The sequence below is a fragment of the Lissotriton helveticus genome, chromosome 5_1 (assembly GCF_964261635.1).
Source record: "Lissotriton helveticus chromosome 5_1, aLisHel1.1, whole genome shotgun sequence".
Taxonomy (NCBI): domain Eukaryota; kingdom Metazoa; phylum Chordata; class Amphibia; order Caudata; family Salamandridae; genus Lissotriton; species Lissotriton helveticus.
Window position 1 is genome coordinate 2,121,339,494 of NC_136065.1, and position 22,484 is coordinate 2,121,361,977.

A 22,484-nucleotide genomic window follows, 5' to 3' on the forward strand; every position below is an offset into this window, starting at 1 on the left:
GGGTCTGTAGAGGCTACAGAAGGGGGCTAGGGTCTGTAGAGGCTACAGAAGGGGGGCTAGGGTCTGTAGAGGCACCAGAAAGGGGCTAGTGTCTGTAGAGGCTACAGAAGGGGGCTAGGGTCTTAGAGGCTACAGTAGGGGGCTAGGGTCTGAAGAGGCTACAGAAGGGGGGCTAGGGTCTGTAGAGGTACAGAAGAGGGGCTGGGGTCCGTAGAGGCTACAGAAAGGGGCTACGGTCTGTTGAGGCTACAGAAAGAGCTAGGGTCTGTAGATGCTACATAATGGGGGCTAAGGTCTGTAGAGGTACCGAAGAGGGGCTATGCTCTGTAGAGGTACAGAAGAGGGGTGGGGGTCAGTAGAGGCTACAGAAAGGGGCTAGGGTCTGTAGAGGCTACAGAAGGGGGCTAGGGTCAGTAGAGACTACAGAAGGAGAGCTAGGGTCTGCAGAGGTACAGAAGAGGGGCTAGGGTCTGTAGAGGCTACAGAAGAGGGGCGGGGGTCAGTAGAGGCTACAGAAAGGGGCTAGGGTCTGTAGGGGCTACAGAAGGGGGATAGGGTCTTAGAGGCCACAGTAGGGGGCTAGGGTCTGTAGAGGTACAGAAGAGGGGCTGGGGTCAGTAGAGGCTACAGAAGAGGGGCTGGGGTCAGTAGAGGCTACAGCTGAGAGGCTAGGGTCTGTAGAGGCTACTTAAGGGGGCTAGGGTCTGTAGAGGCAACAGACGAAGTACTAGGGTCTGTAGAGGCTACAGAAGAGGGCTAGGGTCTGTAGAGGCCACAGAAGGGGGGCTAGGGTCTGTAGAGGTACAGAAGAGGGGCTAGTGTCTGTAGAGGCTACAGAAGAGGGGCTAGGATCTGTAGAGGTACAGAAGAGGGGCTAGGGTCTGTAGAGGCTACAGAAGGGGGTCTAGGGTCTGTAGAGGCTACAGAAGAGGGCTAGGGTCTGTAGAGGCTACAGAAAGGGGCTAGGGTTTGTAGAGGCTACAGAAGGGGGCTAGGGTATGTAGAGGCTTTAGAAGGGGGGTTAGGGTCTGTAGAGGTACAGAAGAGGGCTAGGCTCTGTAGAGGCTACAGAAGAGGGGGCAGGGTCTGTAGAGGCTACAGAAGGGGGCTAGGGTCTGTAGAGGCTACAGAAGGGGGCTAGGGTCTGTAGAGGCAACAGAAAGGGGCTAGTGTCTGTAGAAGCTACAGAAGAGGGGCTAGGGTCTGTAGAGGTACAGAAGCGGGGCTAGGGTCTGTAGAGGCTACAGAAGGGGGCTAGGGTCAGTAGAGGCTACAGAAGAGGGGCGGGGGTCAGTAGAGGCTACAGAAAGGGGCTAGAGTCTGTAGAGGCTACAGAAGGGGGCTAGGGTCTAGAGGCTACAGTAGGGGGCTAGGGTATGAAGAGGCTACAGAAGGGGGTTAGGGTCTGTAGAGGTACAGAAGAGGGGCTAGGGTCTGTAGAGGTACAGAAGAGGGGCTGGGGTCAGTAGAGGCTAGTTTAGGACGCCCCCGCGCCGCACGGCCACCAGCTGGTGCCAGTGCCTTCCCGCCTACCTGCCTCTCTGCTCGGCCAGCCGCCGCGTGACCACGCCCCCCTGCCTTCGAGCGGCGGGGTCTGGGCTCGCCTCCTGCCTTCGCCTCTGTTTGTTTATTTTGGTGTGCTTTAACTATTGTGGCATTATTCATTTGTAGTTTGTTTTTCTGTAACTTGGTTCCCCTCTTTTCCCTGTTCTGCCCCCGTCTTCCCTCCCCGCTCCCCGCTTCCCGCCACCGCCGCTAAACCCCGCCCCTTTTTTCATTCTGTACCCTCCCCGCTCCCGCCTCCCAGCTGCTCCGCCCTCCCTCGCACTTGGCCATATATGGCGACCGTGCGACGCAGGTGAGTGTGTCCTAGTTTAGGACGCCCCCGCGCCGCACGGCCACCAGCTGGTGCCAGTGCCTTCCCGCCTGCCTGCCTCTCTGCTCGGCCAGCCGCCGCGTGACCACGCCCCCCTGCCTTCGAGCGGCGGGGTCTGGGCTCGCCTCCTGCCTTCGCCTCTGTTTGTTTATTTTGGTGTGCTTTAACTATTGTGGCATTATTCATTTGTAGTTTGTTTTTCTGTAACTTGGTTCCCCTCTTTTCCCTGTCCAGAAAGGGGCTACGGTCTGTTGAGGCTACAGAAAGAGCTAGGGTCTGTAGATGCTACATAATGGGGGCTAAGGTCTGTAGAGGTACCGAAGAGGGGCTATGCTCTGTAGAGGTACAGAAGAGGGGTGGGGGTCAGTAGAGGCTACAGAAAGGGGCTAGGGTCTGTAGAGGCTACAGAAGGGGGCTAGGGTCAGTAGAGACTACAGAAGGAGAGCTAGGGTCTGCAGAGGTACAGAAGAGGGGCTAGGGTCTGTAGAGGCTACAGAAGAGGGGCGGGGTCAGTAGAGGCTACAGAAAGGGGCTAGGGTCTGTAGGGGCTACAGAAGGGGGATAGGGTCTGTAGAGGCTACAGAAGGGGGCTAGCATCTGTAGAGGCTACAGAAGGGGGGCTAGGGTCTGTAGAGGCTACAGAAGAGGGGCTAGAGTTTGTGGAGGCTACAGAAGAGGGGCTAGGGTCAATAGAGGTACAGAAGAGGGGCTAGGGTCTGTAGAGGCTACAGAAGGGGGTCTAGGGTCTGTAGAGGCTACAGAAGAGGGCTAGGGTCTGTAGAGGCTACAGAAGGGGGCTAGGGTCTGTAGAGGCTACTATTGTGGCATTATTCATTTGTAGTTTGTTTTTCTGTAACTTGGTTCCCCTCTTTTCCCTGTTCTGCCCCCGTCTTCCCTCCCCGCTCCCGCTTCCCGCCACCGCCACTAAACCCCGCCCCTTTTTTCATTCTGTACCCTCCCCGCTCCCGCCTCCCAGCTGCTCCGCCCTCCCTCGCACTTCGCCATATATGGCGACCCTGCGAACGCGCAGCGGTGACGCGCAGCGGGCGCGCCGATTGTGCGTCGAAGGCGCGCCAAAGGTAAGCCCGTCTGCGCCCGTCCGCGCCTGGACCGCGCCCCGTGCCGGACCCCCTGGCCCCCGCAGACCCCAGCCCACCCGCCGGACGTACGACGCCGCCACCCTCAACGCACTCAACGCCGGCCGAACCCCTGGATGCTACCAAGCCACCCCGAGACGCACCCACGGACCCTTCAGCTGCCGCTCCTGCAAGTTCACCTGCATCCGGACCTGCACCACACCCGCACCCACCAAGACCAAGACGAGCAACAACAGCAGCCACTTGAAGTGCATCCTGCTCAACACCCGCTCCGTCCACAGACACGCCGTCGAGCTCTGGAACCTGCTCGACACCACAGACCCAGACGTCGCCTTCCTCACGGAAACCTGGATGAACGCCTCCTCAGCGCCCGACATCGCCATCGCCATCCCGGACGGCTACAAGATCATCCGGAGAGACCGCGTCAACCAGACAGGAGGAGGCATCGCCATCATTCACAGGAACACCATCCGCATCACGACCAACACCGACGACACCATCGCACCCGCCGAACACCTGCACTTCCAGATCCACGTCAACCCCAGGACCACCCTCAGAGGCACCCTCATCTACAGACCCCCGGGACCACGCACTCAATTCAGCGAGGACATCGCCGACTTCATCAGCCCGCTCGCCCTCCCCTCGGCCGACTACGTCCTCCTCGGGGACCTCAACTTCCACCTGGAGAACAACGACGACCGCAACACCACCACCCTGCTGGAAAACCTCGCAAACCTGGGACTCAAGCAGCTGGTGACCACCCCCACCCACCTCGCCGGACACACACTCGACGCCGTCTTCTCATCCAGCAAAGACATCGCCTTCAGCCACGCCACAGGACTCCACTGGACGGACCACAGCTGTGTCCACTTCACCTTCAGAAGAATGACAATCCACCACCACCAGCAACAGGTTGCCCGAAGAAGCTGGAACAAGATCACAGCCGACCAGCTCGCCGCTTCCCTGAGTCAGCACCCTCCCGCCAGCTCAGCGAACCCCAGCCAGGCCGCCGACAACCTCACGAAGTGGATCAGCAACTGCGCGGACGAACTCGCCCCTTTGAGGACCCCGCCCAGCAGACCCGGCAGCAAGAAAGCCCCATGGTTCACAGACGAACTCAAGAGCTCCAAGAAGGACTGCCAAGCCCTCGAGAAAGTCTGGAGAAGGGAACCAACACCGGACAACATGACCACCCTCAAGCTCGCCACCCGGAAGCACCACCAACTGATCCGCGCCACCAAGAGAACTGCATTCCAGGACCGGCTGGACAACAACGCACACAACTCCAAAGAATTCTTCAACATCGTGAAAGAGCTCTCCAACCCCAGCGCCGGAAACAACAACATCACCCCATCGCAAGACCTCTGCAACTCCCTCGCCTCCTACTTCCACAACAAGATCACGGACATTCACAACAGCTTCAGCATTCAACCATCGCACACAACGACCGCAGCACCGCCGCCCACCACCACCCTCCGCGCCTGGACTCCGATCAGTACCGATGACACTGTCCGCATGATGAACTCCATCCACTCCGGATCGCCGACCGACCCCTGCCCTCACCACGTCTTCAACAAGGCCGACGCTGTCATCGCACCCCACCTGCGGGACATCATCAACACCTCCTTCGACACCGCCACCTTCCCGGAGGGCTGGAAGCACGCCGAGCTCAGCGCTCTACTAAAGAAACCCACTGCGGACCCCACCGAACTCAAGAACTACCGCCCTATCTCGCTCCTCCCGTTCCCAGCCAAAGTCATCGAGAAGACCGTCAACAAGCAGCTGGCCGCCTTCCTCGAGACGAATGGATCCCTCGACCCCTCACAGTCTGGCTTCCGTGCCAACCACAGCACCGAGACCGCCCTCATCGCTGCCACCGATGACATCCGAGCCCTGATGGACAACGGAGAAACAGCGGCCCTCATCCTCCTAGACCTCTCCGCGGCTTTTGACACTGTCTGCCACCGCACCCTAGTGCAGCGCCTCAGCAACATCGGAATCCAGGGGAAGGCACTGGAATGGATCGTCTCCTTCCTCGACGGAAGAACACAGAGAGTCCGTCTACCACCGTACAAGTCAGAGGCCACCGGAGTCATCTGCGGCGTTCCTCAAGGTTCCTCCCTGAGCCCCACCCTCTTCAACGTCTACATGAGCCCCCTCGCGACCATCGCACGCCAACACAACCTGAACATCATCTCCTACGCCGATGACACCCAGCTGATCCTCTCCCTGACCAACGACCCCGCCGCCGCCAGAGCCAACCTTCACGAAGGGATGAAAGATGTAGCCGAGTGGATGACGACCAGCCGCCTGAAACTGAACTCAGACAAGACGGAAGTCCTCATCCTGGGTTCCTCGCCCTCCGCCTGGGACGACTCCTGGTGGCCCCCCGCCCTGGGCACCGCACCCACACCGACAGACCACGCACGCAACCTGGGCTTAATCCTGGACTCCTCCCTCTCCATGACCAGACAATTCAACGCCGGCTCCTCGTCATGCTTCAACATCCTGCGCATGCTACGGAAGATCTTCCGGTGGATCCCCACCGAAACCAGAAAGACGGTCACCCAAGCCCTCGTCACCAGCCGACTGGACTACGGCAACGCCCTCTACGCCGGAACCACCGCCAAGCTCCAGAAGAGACTCCAGCGGATCCAGAACGCCTCAGCCAGACTTATCCTCGACATCCCCCGACGCAGCCACATCTCCGGACATCTGAGAGACCTGCACTGGCTCCCCGTCAACAAGAGAATCACCTTCCGTCTCCTCACCCACGCACACAAAGCCCTACACGATCAAGGCCCAAGCTACCTCAACAACCGCATCAACTTCTACACTCCCAAGCGCCACCTCCGATCAGCCAGTCACGCCCTCGCCGCCGTCCCCCGCATCCGAAGAACGACAACAGGAGGAAGGTCCTTCTCCTACCTGGCCGCCAAACCCTGGAACTCCCTCCCGACCGACCTGCGCCTGACCCAAGACCACCTCTCCTTCAGGAAGAAGCTCAAGACCTGGCTGTTCGAGCAGTAGCAGCACCCCCCCCTCCCAAGCGCCTTGAGACCCTCCGGGTGAGTAGTGCGCTCTACAAATGTCCTTGATTGATTGATTAAAGGGGCTAGGGTCTGTAGAGGCTACAGAAGGGGGGCTAGGATCTTAGAGGCTACAGTAGGGGGCTAGGGTCTGAAGAGGCTTCAGAAGGGGGGCTAGGTTCTGTAGAGGCACAGAAGAGGGGCTTGGGTCAAAAGGGGCTACGGTCTGTAGAAGCTACAGAAGGGGGCTAGGGTCTGTAGATGCTACATAATGGGGGCTAGGGTCTGTAGAGGTACCGAAGAGGGGCTAGGGTCTGTAGAGGTACAGAAGAGGGGTGGGGGTCAGTAGAGGCTACAGAAAGGGGCTAGGGTCAGTACAGGCTACAGAAGGAGGCTAGAGTCAGTAGAGGCTACAGAATGGGGCTAGGGTCTGTAGAGGCTAAAGACGGGGGACTAGGGTCAGTAGAGACTACAGAAGGAGAGCTAGGGTCCGCAGAGGTACAGAAGAGGGGCTAGGGTCTGTAGAGGCTACAGAAGGGGGCTAGGGTCAGTAGAGACTACAGAAGGAGAGCTAGGGTCTGCAGAGGTACAGAAGAGGGGCTAGGGTCTGTAGAGGCTACAGAAGAGGGGCGGGGGTCAGTAGAGGCTACAGAAAGGGGCTAGGGTCTGTAGGGGCTACAGAAGGGGGCTAGGGTCTTAGAGGCTACAGTAGGGGGCTAGGGTCTGAAGAGGCTACAGAAGGGGGGCTAGGGTCTGTAGAGGTACAGAAGAGGGGCTGGGGTCCGTAGAGGCTACAGAAAGGGGCTACGGTCTGTTGAGGCTACAGAAAGAGCTAGGGTCTGTAGATGCTACATAATGGGGGCTAAGGTCTGTAGAGGTACCGAAGAGGGGCTATGCTCTGTAGAGGTACAGAAGAGGGGTGGGGGTCAGTAGAGGCTACAGAAAGGGGCTAGGGTCTGTAGAGGCTACAGAAGGGGGCTAGGGTCAGTAGAGACTACAGAAGGAGAGCTAGGGTCTGCAGAGGTACAGAAGAGGGGCTAGGGTCTGTAGAGGCTACAGAAGAGGGGCGGGGGTCAGTAGAGGCTACAGAAAGGGGCTAGGGTCTGTAGGGGCTACAGAAGGGGGATAGGGTCTTAGAGGCCACAGTAGGGGGCTAGGGTCTGTAGAGGTACAGAAGAGGGGATGGGGTCAGTAGAGGCTACAGAAAGGGGCTAGGGTCTGTAGAAGCTACAGAAGGGGCTAGGGTCTGTAGATGCTACATAATGGGGGCTAGGGTCTGTAGAGGTACAGAAGAGGGGCCAGGGTATGTAGAGGTACAGAAGAGGGGCTGGGATCAGTAGATGCTACAGAAAGGGGCTAGGGTCTGTAGAGGCTACATAAGGGGGCTAGGGTCTTAGAGGCTACAGTAGGGGGCTAGGGTCTGAAGAGGCTACATAAGTGGGGTTAGGGTCTGTAGAGGTACAGAAGAGGGGCTAGGGTCTGTAGAGGTACAGAAGAGGGATGGGGGTCAGTAGAGGCTACAGAAAGGGGCTAGGGTCTGTAGAGGCTACATAAGGTGGCTAGGGTCAGTAGAGGCTACAAAAGAGGGGCTGGGGTCAGTAGAGGTATTGAAGAGGGGCTAGGGTCTGTAGAGGTACATAAGAGGGGCTAGGGTCAGTAGAGGCTACAGAAGAGGGGCTGGGGTCAGTAGAGGCTACAGCTGAGAGGCTAGGGTCTGTAGAGGCTACATAAGGGGGCTAGGGTCTGTAGAGGCAACAGACGAAGTACTAGGGTCTGTAGAGGCTACAGAAGAGGGCTAGGGTCTGTAGAGGCCACAGAAGGGGGGCTAGGGTCTGTAGAGGTACAGAAGAGGGGCTAGTGTCTGTAGAGGCTACAGAAGAGGGGCTAGGATCTGTAGAGGTACAGAAGAGGGGCTAGGGTCTGTAGAGGCTACAGAAGGGGGTCTAGGGTCTGTAGAGGCTACAGAAGAGGGCTAGGGTCTGTAGAGGCTACAGAAAGGGGCTAGGGTCTGTAGAGGCTACAGAAGGGGGCTAGGGTATGTAGAGGCTTTAGAAGGGGGGTTAGGGTCTGTAGAGGTACAGAAGAGGGCTAGGGTCTGTAGAGGCTACAGAAGAGGGGACAGGGTCTGTAGAGGCTACAGAAGGGGGCTAGGGTCTGTAGAGGCTACAGAAGGGGGCTAGGGTCTGTAGAGGCTACAGAAGGGGGCTAGGGTCTGTAGAGGCAACAGAAAGGGGCTAGTGTCTGTAGAGGCTACAGAAGAGGGGCTAGGGTCTGTAGAGGTAAAGAAGCGGGGCTAGGGTCTGTAGAGACTACAGAAGGGGGCTAGGGTCAGTAGAGGCTACAGAAGAGGGGCGGGGGTCAGTAGAGGCTACAGAAAGGGGCTAGAGTCTCTAGAGGCTACGGAAGGGGGCTAGGGTCTAGAGGCTACAGTAGGGGGCTAGGGCATGAAGAGGCTACAGAAGGGGGCTAGGGTCTGTAGAGGTACAGAAGAGGGGCTAGGGTCTGTAGAGGTACAGAAGAGGGGCTGGGGTCAGTAGAGGCTACATAAAGGGGCTAGGGTCTGTAGAGGCTACAGAAGGGGGGCTAGGATCTTAGAGGCTACAGTAGGGGGCTAGGGTCTGAAGAGGCTTCAGAAGGGGGGCTAGGTTCTGTAGAGGCACAGAAGAGGGGCTTGGGTCAAAAGGGGCTACGGTCTGTAGCAGCTACAGAAGGGGGCTAGGGTCTGTAGATGCTACATAATGGGGGCTAGGGTCTGTAGAGGTACCGAAGAGGGGCTAGGGTCTGTAGAGGTACAGAAGAGGGGTGGGGGTCAGTAGAGGCTACAGAAAGGGGCTAGGGTCAGTAGAGGCTACAGAAGGAGGCTAGAGTCAGTAGAGGCTACAGAATGGGGCTAGGGTCTGTAGAGGCTAAAGACGGGGGACTAGGGTCAGTAGAGACTACAGAAGGAGAGGTAGGGTCTGCAGAGGTACAGAAGAGGGGCTAGGGTCTGTAGAGGCTACAGAAGGGGGCTAGGGTCAGTAGAGACTACAGAAAGAGAGCTAGGGTCTGCAGAGGTACAGAAGAGGGGCTAGGGTCTGTAGAGGCTACAGAAGAGGGGCGGTGGTCAGTAGAGGCTACAGAAAGGGGCTAGGGTCTGTAGGGGCTACAGAAGGGGGCTAGGGTCTTAGAGGCTACAGTACGGGGCTAGGGTCTGTAGAGGTACAGAACAGGGGCTGGGGTCAGTAGAGGCTACGGAAAGGGGCTAGGGTCTGTAGAAGCTACAGAAGGGGGCTAGGGTCTGTAGATGCTACATAATGGGGGCTAGGGTCTGTAGAGGTACAGAAGAGGGGCCAGGGTCTGTAGAGGTACAGAAGAGGGGCTGGGATCAGTAGAGGCTACATAAAGGGGCTAGGGTCTGTAGAGGCTACATAAGGGGGCTAGGGTCTGTAGAGGTACAGAAGAGGGGCTAGGGTCTGTAGAGGTACAGAAGAGGGATGGGGGTCAGTAGAGGCTACAGAAAGGGGCTATGATCTGTAGAGGCTACATAAGGTGGCTAGGGTCAGTAGAGGCTACAGAAGAGGGGCTGGGGTCAGTAGAGGTATTGAAGAGGGGCTAGGGTCTGTAGAGGTACAGAATAGGGGCTAGGGTCTGTAGAGGTACAGAAGAGGGGCTGGGGTCAGTAGAGGTACGGAAGAGGGGCTAGGGTCTGTAGAGGCTACAGAAGGGAGTCTAGGGTCTGTAGAGGCTACAGAAGAGGGCTAGGGTCTGTAGAGGCTACAGAAGGGGGCTAGGGTCTGTAGAGGCTACAGAAGGGGGGCTAGGGTCTGTAGAGGCAACAGAAAGGGGCTAGTGTCTGTAGAGGCTACAGAAGGGGGCTAGGGTCTTAGAGGCTACAGTAGGGGGCTAGGGTCTGAAGAGGCTACAGAAGGGGGGCTAGGGTCTGTAGAGGTACAGAAGAGGGGCTGGGGTCCGTAGAGGCTACAGAAAGGGGCTAGGGTCTGTAGAGGCTACAGAAAGGGGCTAGGGTCTGTAGAGGCTACAGAAGGGGGCTAGGGTATGTAGAGGCTACAGAAGGGGGGTTAGGGTCTGTAGAGGTACAGAAGAGGGCTATGGTCTGTAGAGGCTACGGAAGAGGGGGCAGGGTCTGTAGAGGCTACAGAAGGGGGCTAGGGTCTGTAGAGGCTACAGAAGGGGGCTAGGGTCTGTAGAGGCTACAGAAGGGGGGCTAGGGTCTGTAGAGGCAACAGAAAGGGGCTAGTGTCTGTAGAGGCTACAGAAGAGGGGCTAGGGTCTGTAGAGGCTACAGAAGGGGGCTAGGGTCTTAGAGGCTACAGTAGGGGGCTAGGGTATGAAGAGGCTACAGAAGGGGCTAGGGTCTGTAGAGGTACAGAAGAGGGGCTAGGGTATGTAGAGGTACAGAAGAGGGGCTGGGGTCAGTAGAGGCTACATAAAGGGGCTAGGGTCTGAAGAAGCTACAGAAGGGGGGCTAGGTTCTGTAGAGGCACAGAAGAGGGGCTGGGGTCAAAAGGGGCTACGGTCTGTAGAGGCTACAGAAAGAGCTAGGGTCTGTAGATGCTACATAATGGGGGCTAGGGTCTGTAGAGGTACCGAAGAGGGGCTATGGTCTGTAGAGGTACAGAAGAGGGGTGGGGGTCAGTAGAGGCTACAGAAAGGGGCTAGGGTCTGTAGAGGCTACAGAAGGGGGCTAGGGTCAGTAGAGACTACAGAAGGAGAGCTAGGGTCTGCAGAGGTACAGAAGAGGGGCTAGGGTCTGTAGAGGCTACAGAAGAGGGGCGGGGGTCAGTAGAGGCTACAGAAAGGGGCTAGGGTCTGTAGGGGCTACAGAAGGGGGCTAGGGTCTTAGAGGCTACAGTAGGGGGCTAGGGTCTGTAGAGGTACAGAAGAGGGGCTGGGGTCAGTAGAGGCTACAGAAAGGGGCTAGGGTCTGTAGAAGCTACAGAAGGGGGCTAGGGTCTGTAGATGCTACATAATGGGGGCTAGGGTCTGTAGAGGTACAGAAGAGGGGCCAGGGTCTGTAGAGGTACAGAAGAGGGGCTGGGATCAGTAGAGGCTACGGAAAGGGGCTAGGGTCTGTAGAGGCTACATAAGGGGGCTAGGGTCTTAGAGGCTACAGTAGGGGGCTAGGGTCTGAAGAGGCTACATAAGTGGGGTTAGGGTCTGTAGAGGTACAGAAGAGGGGCTAGGGTCTGTAGAGGTACAGAAGAGGGATGGGGGTCAGTAGAGGCTACAGAAAGGGGCTAGGGTCTGTAGAGGCTACATAAGGTGGCTAGGGTCAGTAGAGGCTACAGAAGAGGGGCTGGGGTCAGTAGAGGTATTGAAGAGGGGCTAGGGTCTGTAGAGGTACAGAAGAGGGCTAGGGTCTGTAGAGGCTACAGAAGAGGGGGCAGGGTCTGTAGAGGCTACAGAAGGGGGCTAGGGTCTGTAGAGGCTACAGAAGGGGGCTAGGGTCTGTAGAGGCTACAGAAGAGGGGCTAGGATCTGTAGAGGTACATAAGCGGGGCTAGGGTCTGTAGAGGCTACAGAAGGGGGCTAGGGTCAGTAGAGGTTACAGAAGAGAGGCGGGGGTCAGTAGAGGCTACAGAAAGGGGCTAGAGTCTGTAGAGGCTACAGAAGGGGGCTAGGGTCTGTAGAGGCTACAGTAGGGGGCTAGGGTATGAAGAGGCTACAGAAGGGGGCTAGGGTCTGTAGAGGTACAGAAGAGGGGCTAGGGTCTGTAGAGGTACAGAAGAGGGGCTGGGGTCAGTAGAGGCTACATAAAGGGGCTCGGGTCTGTAGAGGCTACAGAAGGGGGGCTAGGATCTTAGAGGCTACAGTAGGGGGCTAGGGTCTGAAGAGGCTACAGAAGGGGGGCTAGGTTCTGTAGAGGCACAGAAGAGGGGCTGGGGTCAAAAGGGGCTACGGTCTGTAGAGGCTACAGAAAGGGGCTAGGGTCTGTAGATGCTACATAATGGGGGCTAGGGTCTGTAGAGGTACAGAAGAGGGGCTAGGGTCTGTAGAGGTACTGAAGAGGGGTGGGGGTCAGTAGAGGCTACAGAAAGGGGCTAGGGTCAGTAGAGGCTACAGAAGGAGGCTAGAGTTGAGGTTCCGTGACGATTTTACTCGTGTTTGTAACATTGTCGTAAATACATAATTTTGGTATCAGTGAACCGCAAATGATCCATTTAGTATATCCTGGTGTTTTCGCTATGCTACGAGCAAGAGCACTCCTGTTACAAACACATTTCTGTTCTACCCGTGGCATCCATCTTAGAACACGGAAGCCATTTTGTATTCCTTGCCCTCACATAGTCAATGGACACGCAATGATCTCTTTTCATTAAAGGACACGTAGGCTTTAACCGGCGATTCACCTTGCTAGTGACACGTGCACCTTAGGCCAGCAACGCTGTAGCAGCATGACTCGGCAAGAACTGCCTCCCCAGCCTGAGGCCAGTCCTGCTATACTGGTTCTTGTGTTCGTTGGCCTGATCATGATTAGGCGGCCAAAGCTGGTAACCGTGCCCATTTACGACCCACAAACATCTCTTATCCTGTCTTTCTATCTTCTGCACCTGGCTCTGCTCCTTTCCTTCTGGGCCTTTATTAGGGGGAGGTAACAAAATTTACGATGAGGCGGTCCGGGTCTTGAATGAGAAATTGACATGGGATTATGATGGAATAGTGGGAACCCCTCATTCGTAATGTTTTGACATCAGATACTGTTGACGATTCCTGTGCAACGCCAAATATTTATTGTTTAAGACACGAATGTTTAGAACTGTGGTAACATGTAAAGAATTTGCCCCGAGCAGAATATTTAGTATATAAGGAACAACCCTCTTTGTACAAATTGAACAGGCTCCTAGATACTGCCCATGTGTAGTTTCTGTGACTTCTGTGTCCCTGCAGTAATAAACCTTTGGTCTTTGACGCCACCATCGAGAAGCCCGTGTTTCTGTTTGTTTGTGCACCGAGACAGGTTGAACTCCGGGGTCTTCGGGTGTTGTCCCTGACACCTCTGGACGGAACCAAAAAGTCCAGAACTCCAATTGGCGCCCAACGTGGGGCGACGTCATTCGGTACCGGTCCAAAAGCCTGAAGAGTTCGAGGAGCTTCGTGTGAAGATTTCAGAGGGAGGCGCCCCACTTCATCGATCCCGGCATATCGCAAAAGTGGCCCCGACGTTCTCTTCCGCGAGGGTTCCCGTTCAGACGGCTGCAGTGGTCCGTTGCCTTGACCGTCGCCCTGTCTTGGACCCGAGGTGCAGTCCTTAGTACGGCGAGACGTGACGGGTTTCTCCTTGGTGACGTCTTCAGTACCTCAGTTAAGTATTTTGTGAGGGTTGCTCCTGTTTGGATAATCCTTTTAGTTCTCAGTTCAGTTCAGTTCTGTAAGATTATCACTGGTTATTCTGGTTACGATAATCATTCTGTTCAGTTCAGGTATCGATACATTTGTCAGTTCTGGTAGGCCTAAGTTCTTGGTTCGAGTGCGCATCTTTTCTGTTTGTGTCTTGTTTGTTTTGTGTTCCGGATTATAAAATGGTAAGTCGGAAAAATTGTATGTTGTCTTGTTTTAGTTGCAACAGTGATTCCCAGTTGGAGGACTCGTGTTTGGTTCCTCCGATTGGAACTCCCCTTTATGACCTATATTGCAAATTTGGTGTGGGCCCTATCTCTTATAACGAGGTATGGATCCGCTTCACAGAGAAAGATGGTGTCCTTAGTTGGCCACTACATGGTAGTTTTGAACCTGAAGTTCTCGATAATCTAGAAAGAAGGTTGTTTAAGAAGAAAGCCCGGCCGGCAATGTTTGATTCTTTCCGTTATTGGCGAAAAGAATCTAAACAGAGAGAAATTAAAAAGTTGAAGAAAGAACAGAAAGAGCAAGAGTTGACTTTAGAACAGTCTGCTAGGCAGCTGCAACTCAACGAGTCTGAGAAAGCGATGGAGGTGGCCAATAGAGAACGTAATTTAGCGATAGACAAGGGCTATCCTGCTTTACCATCGAGTACGGCTAAGATAGTAGAGGACCCTGAAAAGGATCCCCTGTTGTCTTACTTGTTACGATCACCCCCACCGTATGCACAGGGTGCTACGGCTCCACCTATACCGAATGTTCAATTACCGGTTGCTGGACAACCTGGTGTCCCTGTTCCCGCTCCCCTGAATCAAGTTCCTGTACCTCCTGTGGTCAATATTCATGTTCCTTCGACAACCCCTCTTCCAGGGTTGCCGGCTTCTTTACCTATGCCTGTGTCGCTCACACCTGCTAGTTCACAAGCTATTTTTCCTGCTACTCCTACTGCTCCTAATCTATCTGTTCCAACTGCTACTCTATTTACTGCCTCTGCTAATATTATGACTCCACTTTCTGTTCGTCGGAGAATCACTGATTCTGTCTCTAATATTCTATCTCCCTTCTATAAAACTCTGATTAAGACTCCTACCTCTGACTCTGTACAGAGGCGTAGTCAGCTTCCCAGTACTGAAGAAAGAGGAATATTAGATTCCACTGCTCTTAGATGGGTTTCGAAAGTTGGAAGATATAATGTACAAGATGTATTAGATACATTTATGCAATGGAATGAACCGACACAACGATATGTGTTCGATGAAATGTGTTTCCTTCTACGTGAGGAATTGGAAGAGGATGACCCTGAATCAAATCTAGGAGAATTAATTAATGTTCAGAAAGAGTTTGCTGCAGGTATGATAGTTGGTCAAAATATAAAAGAAGCGATGGAACTGGTTCTAAGTTATAGGACCGACTCATCCCTTCGTTCACCGAGAGAGTTAGAGAAACGCAGTACGAAACAAAATCGTCAATACCCAATGAGAGAGGTTCCACCAATTTGGCGTGAAGCTGTGCAAGCTAATGTAAACCTTGGTATTGCAGCCGCTCCGGCCCAATTCCAGAGAGTATGGATACATATTCCATGGAAGCGAGCTGAAGTATTAGCAGTGAAACAGGCCTTGCCAGATCCGCGTAAAAATCCTGCAGGGTACTACAAAGAGTTGGCTCAAACAGTTGACGCTTGTGTATTGAATCTTGCTGACATAGATCTGCTATTTGGTAATATAGTACCGCAACCAATTTGGGCTAAAATTCGTAAAGAGAATCATCCAGTTGCCCTAGGTGGTGACTGGGCAGCTATAATTGCAGCAGATGGTCAACAAATAGGTGGTTCCAAACCAGAACCCCTAATTGCTAATTTGCCTGGTAGGATAATCGATTTAATGAAAACCTTGATGCCAGCATTGCACGTTAACTGGGACAAATTGTCCGCGTGCAAACAAAAGAAAGACGAAAGCGTCTCCGATTTTTTCACAAGATTCGAGGAGACTTTCGTGGATCATAGTGGTCAGGATATGAGCACAGAAGGAGGCCAGAGATTATTTGTTGATAAATTTGTGCACAATCTGTTGCCAGAACTTAGTGGTAAATTAAAGAATTCTGAAAGTGCGTGGGCTGTCTCTACGACTGCGCAAATACTTGCGACTGCCCAGTACTATGAAAATAGGGACAAAGAGGAGAAAGAAAAATCAGATAAAAAGACGAAAGATTTAAAAACTAAAGTACTTTTACAGCAAGCTTATCCGCCTCGCACTAATCAGACTAATATGCAGCAAGGGTCATATCAAAGAACGGAATATAATTTTCAAAGGCCACAATACCAATGGAATCAATGTGCTTATTGCAAAGTGGAAGGTCATTACAAAAATGAGTGTCCAGTTCGGGCACAAAATAATGCTGCGGCAGCTCAGAGAGGTCGTGGTAGTTCCATGCAAAACTCTAGAGGTCGAGGACGAGGTGCTATGCCTCCGCAGACGAGTGATCGCCCTTCTAATTATTTCGACCAGCGAAATGGACAATCTGCCCAGCCGAATAGGTCTCCACAGTATCATGTTGAAGACTATTATGAAGCTAGTGAGGAAGTTCAGCAAAGTGAGTACTAGGACAGCCATGGACAAAGAAAGGGAGTAGTATCAGTTCCAGTAGATCAGAGTGGGCCTTATGTCGCAGTAGCAACATCAGGTATAGTCGAACCGTTTCTGTTGGATACTGGTGCAGCAAAAAGTTCTATCATACATGCGAAACTCCCTGGCGCACCTTTGTCTGGCTCAACAAACGTTTCAGTAGGTTTTTCGGGCGCCCCTGTTCATAATCCTGTTTCTGGTCCTTTGTCTATTTCTGTTGGACCCTGTCAATTGAAAGCACCCCTGATTTTGACGACAGGTTGTAACGAAAATCTGCTTGGTTTAGACTTGTTAAAACGCCTGTACGCGACATTGTACTGTTCTCCAGCAGGAGTACAGCTTACGTTGGGTAAAAGAATAATCTCTCCGATGTACTTGTCGATGGATGCGCTCCCACCAGAGCTGCGTTCACTCCCTGATACTCTTTGGGCGACTGGTCCTAATGATGTAGGTCTATTGGAAATTCCACCTTATGTAGTAACTTTGAAAGCAAATGTCAAACTTCCACGAATTCCACAATACAGAATCTCTAGTGAAGGTGAGCGTGCGCTCCTACTGATAGTGCATGATTTGATTGAGAAAGACGTTATAGAAGAAACTAGAGGTAATGTCTGTAATAGTCCTGTACTGCCTATTTTGAAACGAACTGACCCTACAAAACCTCCAGTATATAGGTTTGTAATTGATCTCAGAGAGGTTAATAAAATTGTGATTCCACAGTTTCCTGTGGTTCCAGACATTACTGCATTGTTAACATTGATTCCTGCTACAGCAGCATGGTTTTCGGTTGTCGACTTGAAAAATGCCTTTTTCAGCATTCCGATAGCCGAAGAAAGCAGAGATATCTTCGGTTTCTCTCTAGGAGGACGAAGCTTCAGGTTTAAACGCGCTCCACAAGGCTATTGTGAAAGCCCATCCATTTGCAGTCAAGCATTAAAAAGCCAGTTAGATTCCTTCGTACTTCCTCTTGGTTCTGCTTTAGTACAATATGTCGATGATCTTCTAGTGGCTGCTGATGACAAGGAAACTTGCAAAACAGCTACGATTTCTTTATTGCATCATTTGTCAAATTTGAATCACAAGGTGTCACCTTCAAAAATGCAATACTGCTGCCAAGAAGTGACCTACCTAGGTCATCTCTTGTCAAAGGAGGGGAGGAAGTTGACCCCAGAGAGAATAAAAGCAATTACACAGATGAATGTTCCTAGCACGCAGAGAGAAGTACGTGCCTTTTTAGGTATTACCTCATATTGTAGGCAATGGATCCCAAATTTTTCTCTTTTAGCAAAACCATTGGTAGCCTTGACTGGGAAAGGTGTTCCGAGTCCGGTACCATGGTCTGCAGAATGTCAACAGAGTTTTTCTGAATTGCGAAATGCACTGTGTTCAGCACCTGTATTGGGTACACCCGACTACAGTAAGCCATTCACGCTCTATGTCCACGAGAGAGAAGGTTGTGCATTGAGTGTGTTGACGCAGAAATTTGGTGATAAACAACGCCCTTGTGCGTATTTTTCATCAACATTAGATCCAGTAGCTAGAGCGTTGCCTAGTTGCTTGAGAGCTACAGCCGCAGCTGCAGCTTCCATTCGACAATCTGCTGGTTTAGTAATGAACAACATGCTAGTGGTTATGGTTCCTCATGCGGTGGATACACTCATGAACCGAACCAAGACGCAACACCTTACCAGTGCTAGATTATCAGGTTATGAACTGACACTGTTAGCTAGTCATATTCAGATCAAAAGATGCAATGTATTGAATCCAGCAACATTGTTGCCGACTAGCCAAGAGTCGAGTGATTCCGAACCACACGACTGTTATTTCAAAACTGAGGAAGAAACAAAAGGACGAATTGATCTAAAAGACACTCCGTTGTCAGATCCAGATGGCACACTGTATGTTGATGGGTCTTGCTTCAAATTGGAGAATGGTGATGTGACTGCTGCTTATGCAGTAACGACCTTGAGTACGATTGTGGAGACTGCAAGAGTGAGTCAGAATTCTGCCCAGGCTGCAGAATTGATCGCGCTAACAAGAGCGTGCGTTTTAGCTAAGGGAAAGAGAGTGAATGTGTTCACAGATAGTCAGTACGCGTTCGGCGTGGCCCATAGTTTTGGCCGTTTGTGGAAAGAGAGAGGTTTCATTACGTCCCATGGGACTAAGATTCAACATGGCCAGCTAGTTAATGACTTGTTGGAATCTCTAACCTTGCCGACTGAAGTTGCGATTGTGAAATGCAGTGCTCATAAAGCAATTACGGATGATGTTGGTCGTGGGAATGCTTTTGCTGATGAGACTGCAAAACAGACAGCTAGAAATATGATGAGTAGAATGTATGTTGCAACGTCTGCAAGATGGATTTCTGAGTCTGGAATGTGTGAGGACACAGTGGAAAGCGTGAAGGAAATTCAGAAAGAGGCGACTGAGGAGGAAAAACTTGCATGGAGAGAGAGCACGGGTAAATTGGACTCGAGTGGGTGTTGGATTGACTTGTCGGAACAACAGCGTTGGATGTTGCCTGATGCGTATGTGCTTGCAGTAGTAACGATGGCACATGGAACAGCACACATCAGTTCAAAAGGGATTTGTAAGATGTTGGCTCCGGTCTGGAAGAATGATGGGATTAATAAGTGTGCAGAGAGAGTGGTGAGAAATTGTATGGTATGCTTGATGCATAATCCTGGCAAGGGAATCCCCACACCTGCAGGTCATTTCGCTCCTCCTTCCTGCCCCTTCGAAGTGATCCAGCTAGACTTCATTCACATGGATCGTTGTAATAATCTGAAATACGTCCTAGTGGTAGTTTGTGCTTTCTCCAGATGGATCGAAGCATACCCGCTAAAGGACAATACTGCCTTATCCACTGCCAAAATTCTTCTTAAAGAATACTTCCCCAGATACGGAATGCCACGGATTGTATGGTCAGATAACGGAAGTGAGTTCGTAGGGAAAGTTATGCAGAGTGTGTGTGCCGGCCTAGGGATTAGACAGAAGTTTCATAGTGCGAATCATCCCCAGTCCGCGGGTTTAGTCGAGGGTTACAATGGCACCCTTAAACTGAAACTTGCTAAGATACAAGCATCCACGGGTTTGTCCTGGCCAGACGCATTGCCTTTGGCTTTGCTATCAACAAGAGCAACTGTACATTCTAGAGTAGGGCTTAGTCCTTATGAAATAGTTTTTGGTCGTCCTGCAAATGTTTGGGGGGTACCTAGACCAAAAGAATTCAAGCAGCTGGAATACCCAATGTTAATTGATTACCTTTTCGACTTGACTGCTAAATTGAGTCTTATTCACCAACAGGTTTTCGATGCATTGCCAAAGCCACCGGAGAGTCCAGGCCATCAGCTGAAACCGGGTGATCAGGTGGTCATTAGAAATTTTGCAAGAACGAAAAATCTTCAGCCCAGATTCATTGGCCCTTTCCAAGTCCTACTAGCAACGAGAACTGCTATTCGTGTGGCCGGAAGGAAGAACTGGATCCATACGACACATGTCAAACGTGTGCCTTTGCCACTTCCTTACGACAACTGGGTAAAGAAAGGAATCGGTGCCTCTGAAACGGAACAAGTCCCCAGGTTCATACCTTTCAGCGATGCAGAACTGATCACGGATTCACCAAATTCTGACTCTCCTCCTGAAACTGCTCTTTTGAACCCTGAACATTTGTCATCCACACCCAACGAACATTTGCCATCTGCACCAAAAGAACATTTGTCATCTGAAAACGTGAACATTGCAATGTCAGCTGAAAATACATTGTTTCCAGATCAGACAGCTCCTGCAAAACTGAGATACAACTTACGTTCTCGCAATATGGACAAATAAAGCAGGAAACTGCCTATTTTCAGATTTGAATTTTCTATACATTTGCCTCCAGCCAGGAAGTTTGCTAATACTTTGTATTGTTTCTTTTTGTTTTAAAATTGCCTTGCCGTCTGGGTAGCCGTAGGGTCGTGGCTGTGTGCCTAGTTGAATCTGTGGGGGTCAGACACAAGGTCGATCTTTCTGTTAGTTCTGGGAACTCCCAGGGCTGATAGAGGCATTTTCATCTACGTACACATCATCAGTGGTCGCGAACGGTCGTAGAAGATGGAGCTTCCTGAGCTGCAACGAGAAAATGTAATTTATGTTCGCAGAAATAGACTGTACAGAATACTTCACAGCAAATGCTTTCTAATGCAATGTGCAGTTACATTTTTAATTGTTTTGATAACGTTGGTGGGTGGAATCGTCTTTGGTGTACATTTGATTTTTATGCCAGTAACTACAGTACCTCCCCTTGATCCTACTACTTCTACGGTTTCTTCTATGCATTCTTTTCACTCATTTCGGACACACACTCGACGCCGTCTTCTCTTCCAGCAAAGACGTCACCTTCAGCCACGCAACAGGACTCCACTGGACGGACCACAGCTGCGTCCACTTCACCTTCAGAAGAACGACGATCCACCACCTCCAGCAACAGGTTGCTCGAAGAAGCTGGAACAAGATCACAGCCGACCAGCTCACCGCCTCCCTGAGCCAGCACCCTCCCGCCAACTCAGCGAACCCCAGCCAGGCCGCCGACAACCTCACGAAGTGGATCAGCAACTGCGCGGACGAACTCGCCCCTCTGAGGACCCCGCCCAGCAGATCCTGCAGCAGAAAAACACCATGGTTCACCGACGAACTCAAGTGCTCCAAGAAGAACTGTCGAGCCCTCGAGAAAGCCTGGAGAAGGGAACCAACGACGGACAACATGGCCACCCTCAAACTCGCCACCCGGAAACACCACCAACTGATCCGCGCCACCAAGAAAAACGCATACAAGGACCGGCTGGACAACAACGCACACAACTGCAAGGAACTCTTCAACATCGTGAAAGAGCTCTCCAACCCCAACGCCGGAAACAACGACATCACCCCGTCGCAAGACCTCTGCAACTCCCTCGCGTCCTACTTCCACAACAAAATCACGGACATACACAACAGCTTCAACAACCAACCAACGCAAGCCACAACCGCAACGACTCCACCATCCACCACCCTCCGCACCTGGACCCCGATCAGCACCGAAGACACCATCCGCACCATGAACTCCATCCATTCCGGATCTCCGACTGACCCCTGCCCTCACCACGTCTTCAACAAGGCCGACGCTGTCCTCGCACCCCACCTGCGGGACATCATCAACACCTCCTTCGACTCCGCCACCTTCCCTGAGAGCTGGAAGCACGCCGAAATCAGCGCTCTCCTCAAGAAACCCACAGCAGACCCCACCGACCTCAAGAACTACCGTCCCATCTCGCTCCTCCCGTTCCCGGCCAAAGTCATCGAGAAGATCGTCAACAAACAGCTGGCCGCCTTCCTCGAGACGAATGGATCCCTCGACCCCTCACAGTCCGGCTTCCGAGCGAACCACAGCACGGAGACCGCCCTCATCGCCGCCACCGACGACCTTCGAACTCTGATGGACAACGGAGAAACAGCGGCCCTCATCCTCCTGGACCTCTCCGCGGCTTTCGACTCTGTCTGCCACCGCACCCTAGTACAGCGCCTCAGCAACATCGGAGTCCAGGAGAAGGCACTGGAATGGATCACCTCCTTCCTCGGCGGAAGAACACAGAGAGTCCGCCTACCACCGTACAAGTCAGAGGCCACCAAAGTCATCTGCGGCGTACCCCAAGGATCCTCGCTGAGCCCAACCCTCTTCAACGTCTACATGAGCCCCCTCGCGGCCATCGCACGCCAACACAACCTGAACATCATCTCCTACGCCGACGACACCCAGCTGATCCTCTCCCTGACCAACGACCCCGCCACCGCCAGAGCCAACCTGCACGAAGGGATGAGAGACGTAGCCGAATGGATGACGACCAGCCGCCTGAAACTGAACTCAGACAAGACGGAGGTCCTCATCCTGGGCTCCACGCCCTCCGCCTGGGACGACTCCTGGTGGCCCCCCGCCCTGGGCACCGCACCCAAACCGACGGACCACGCACGCAACCTGGGCTTCATCCTGGACTCCTCCCTCTCCATGACCAGACAAGTCAACGCCGTCTCCTCGTCATGCTTCAACATCCTGCGCATGCTACGTAAGATCTTCCGGTGGATCCCCACCGAGACGAGAAAGACGGTCACCCAAGCCCTCGTCACCAGCCGACTGGACTACGGCAACGCCCTCTACGCCGGAACCACGGCCAAACTCCAGAAGAGACTCCAGCGGATCCAGAACGCCTCGGCGAGACTCATCCTCGACATCCCCCGACGCAGCCACATCACCGGACACCTGAGAGATCTGCACTGGCTCCCGGTCAACAAGAGAATCACCTTCCGGCTCCTCACCCACGCGCACAAAGCCCTACACGACCAAGGCCCGAGCTACCTCAACAACCGGATCAGCTTCTACACTCCCAAGCGCCTCCTCAGATCAACCAACCACGCCCTCGCCGCCGTCCCCCGCATCCGAAGAGCGACAACAGGAGGAAGATCCTTCTCCTACCTGGCAGCCAAGACCTGGAACTCACTTCCGACCAAT

General features: G+C 53.0%; 1 protein-coding gene across 6 annotated transcripts in view; it reads left to right on the forward strand.

Annotated features, from left to right (window-relative positions):
- Positions 1 to 22,484, forward strand: part of FAM78A (family with sequence similarity 78 member A) — a 984,894-nt gene that overhangs the window by 506,589 nt on the left and 455,821 nt on the right. The gene's annotated exons all lie outside the window — the stretch shown is intronic.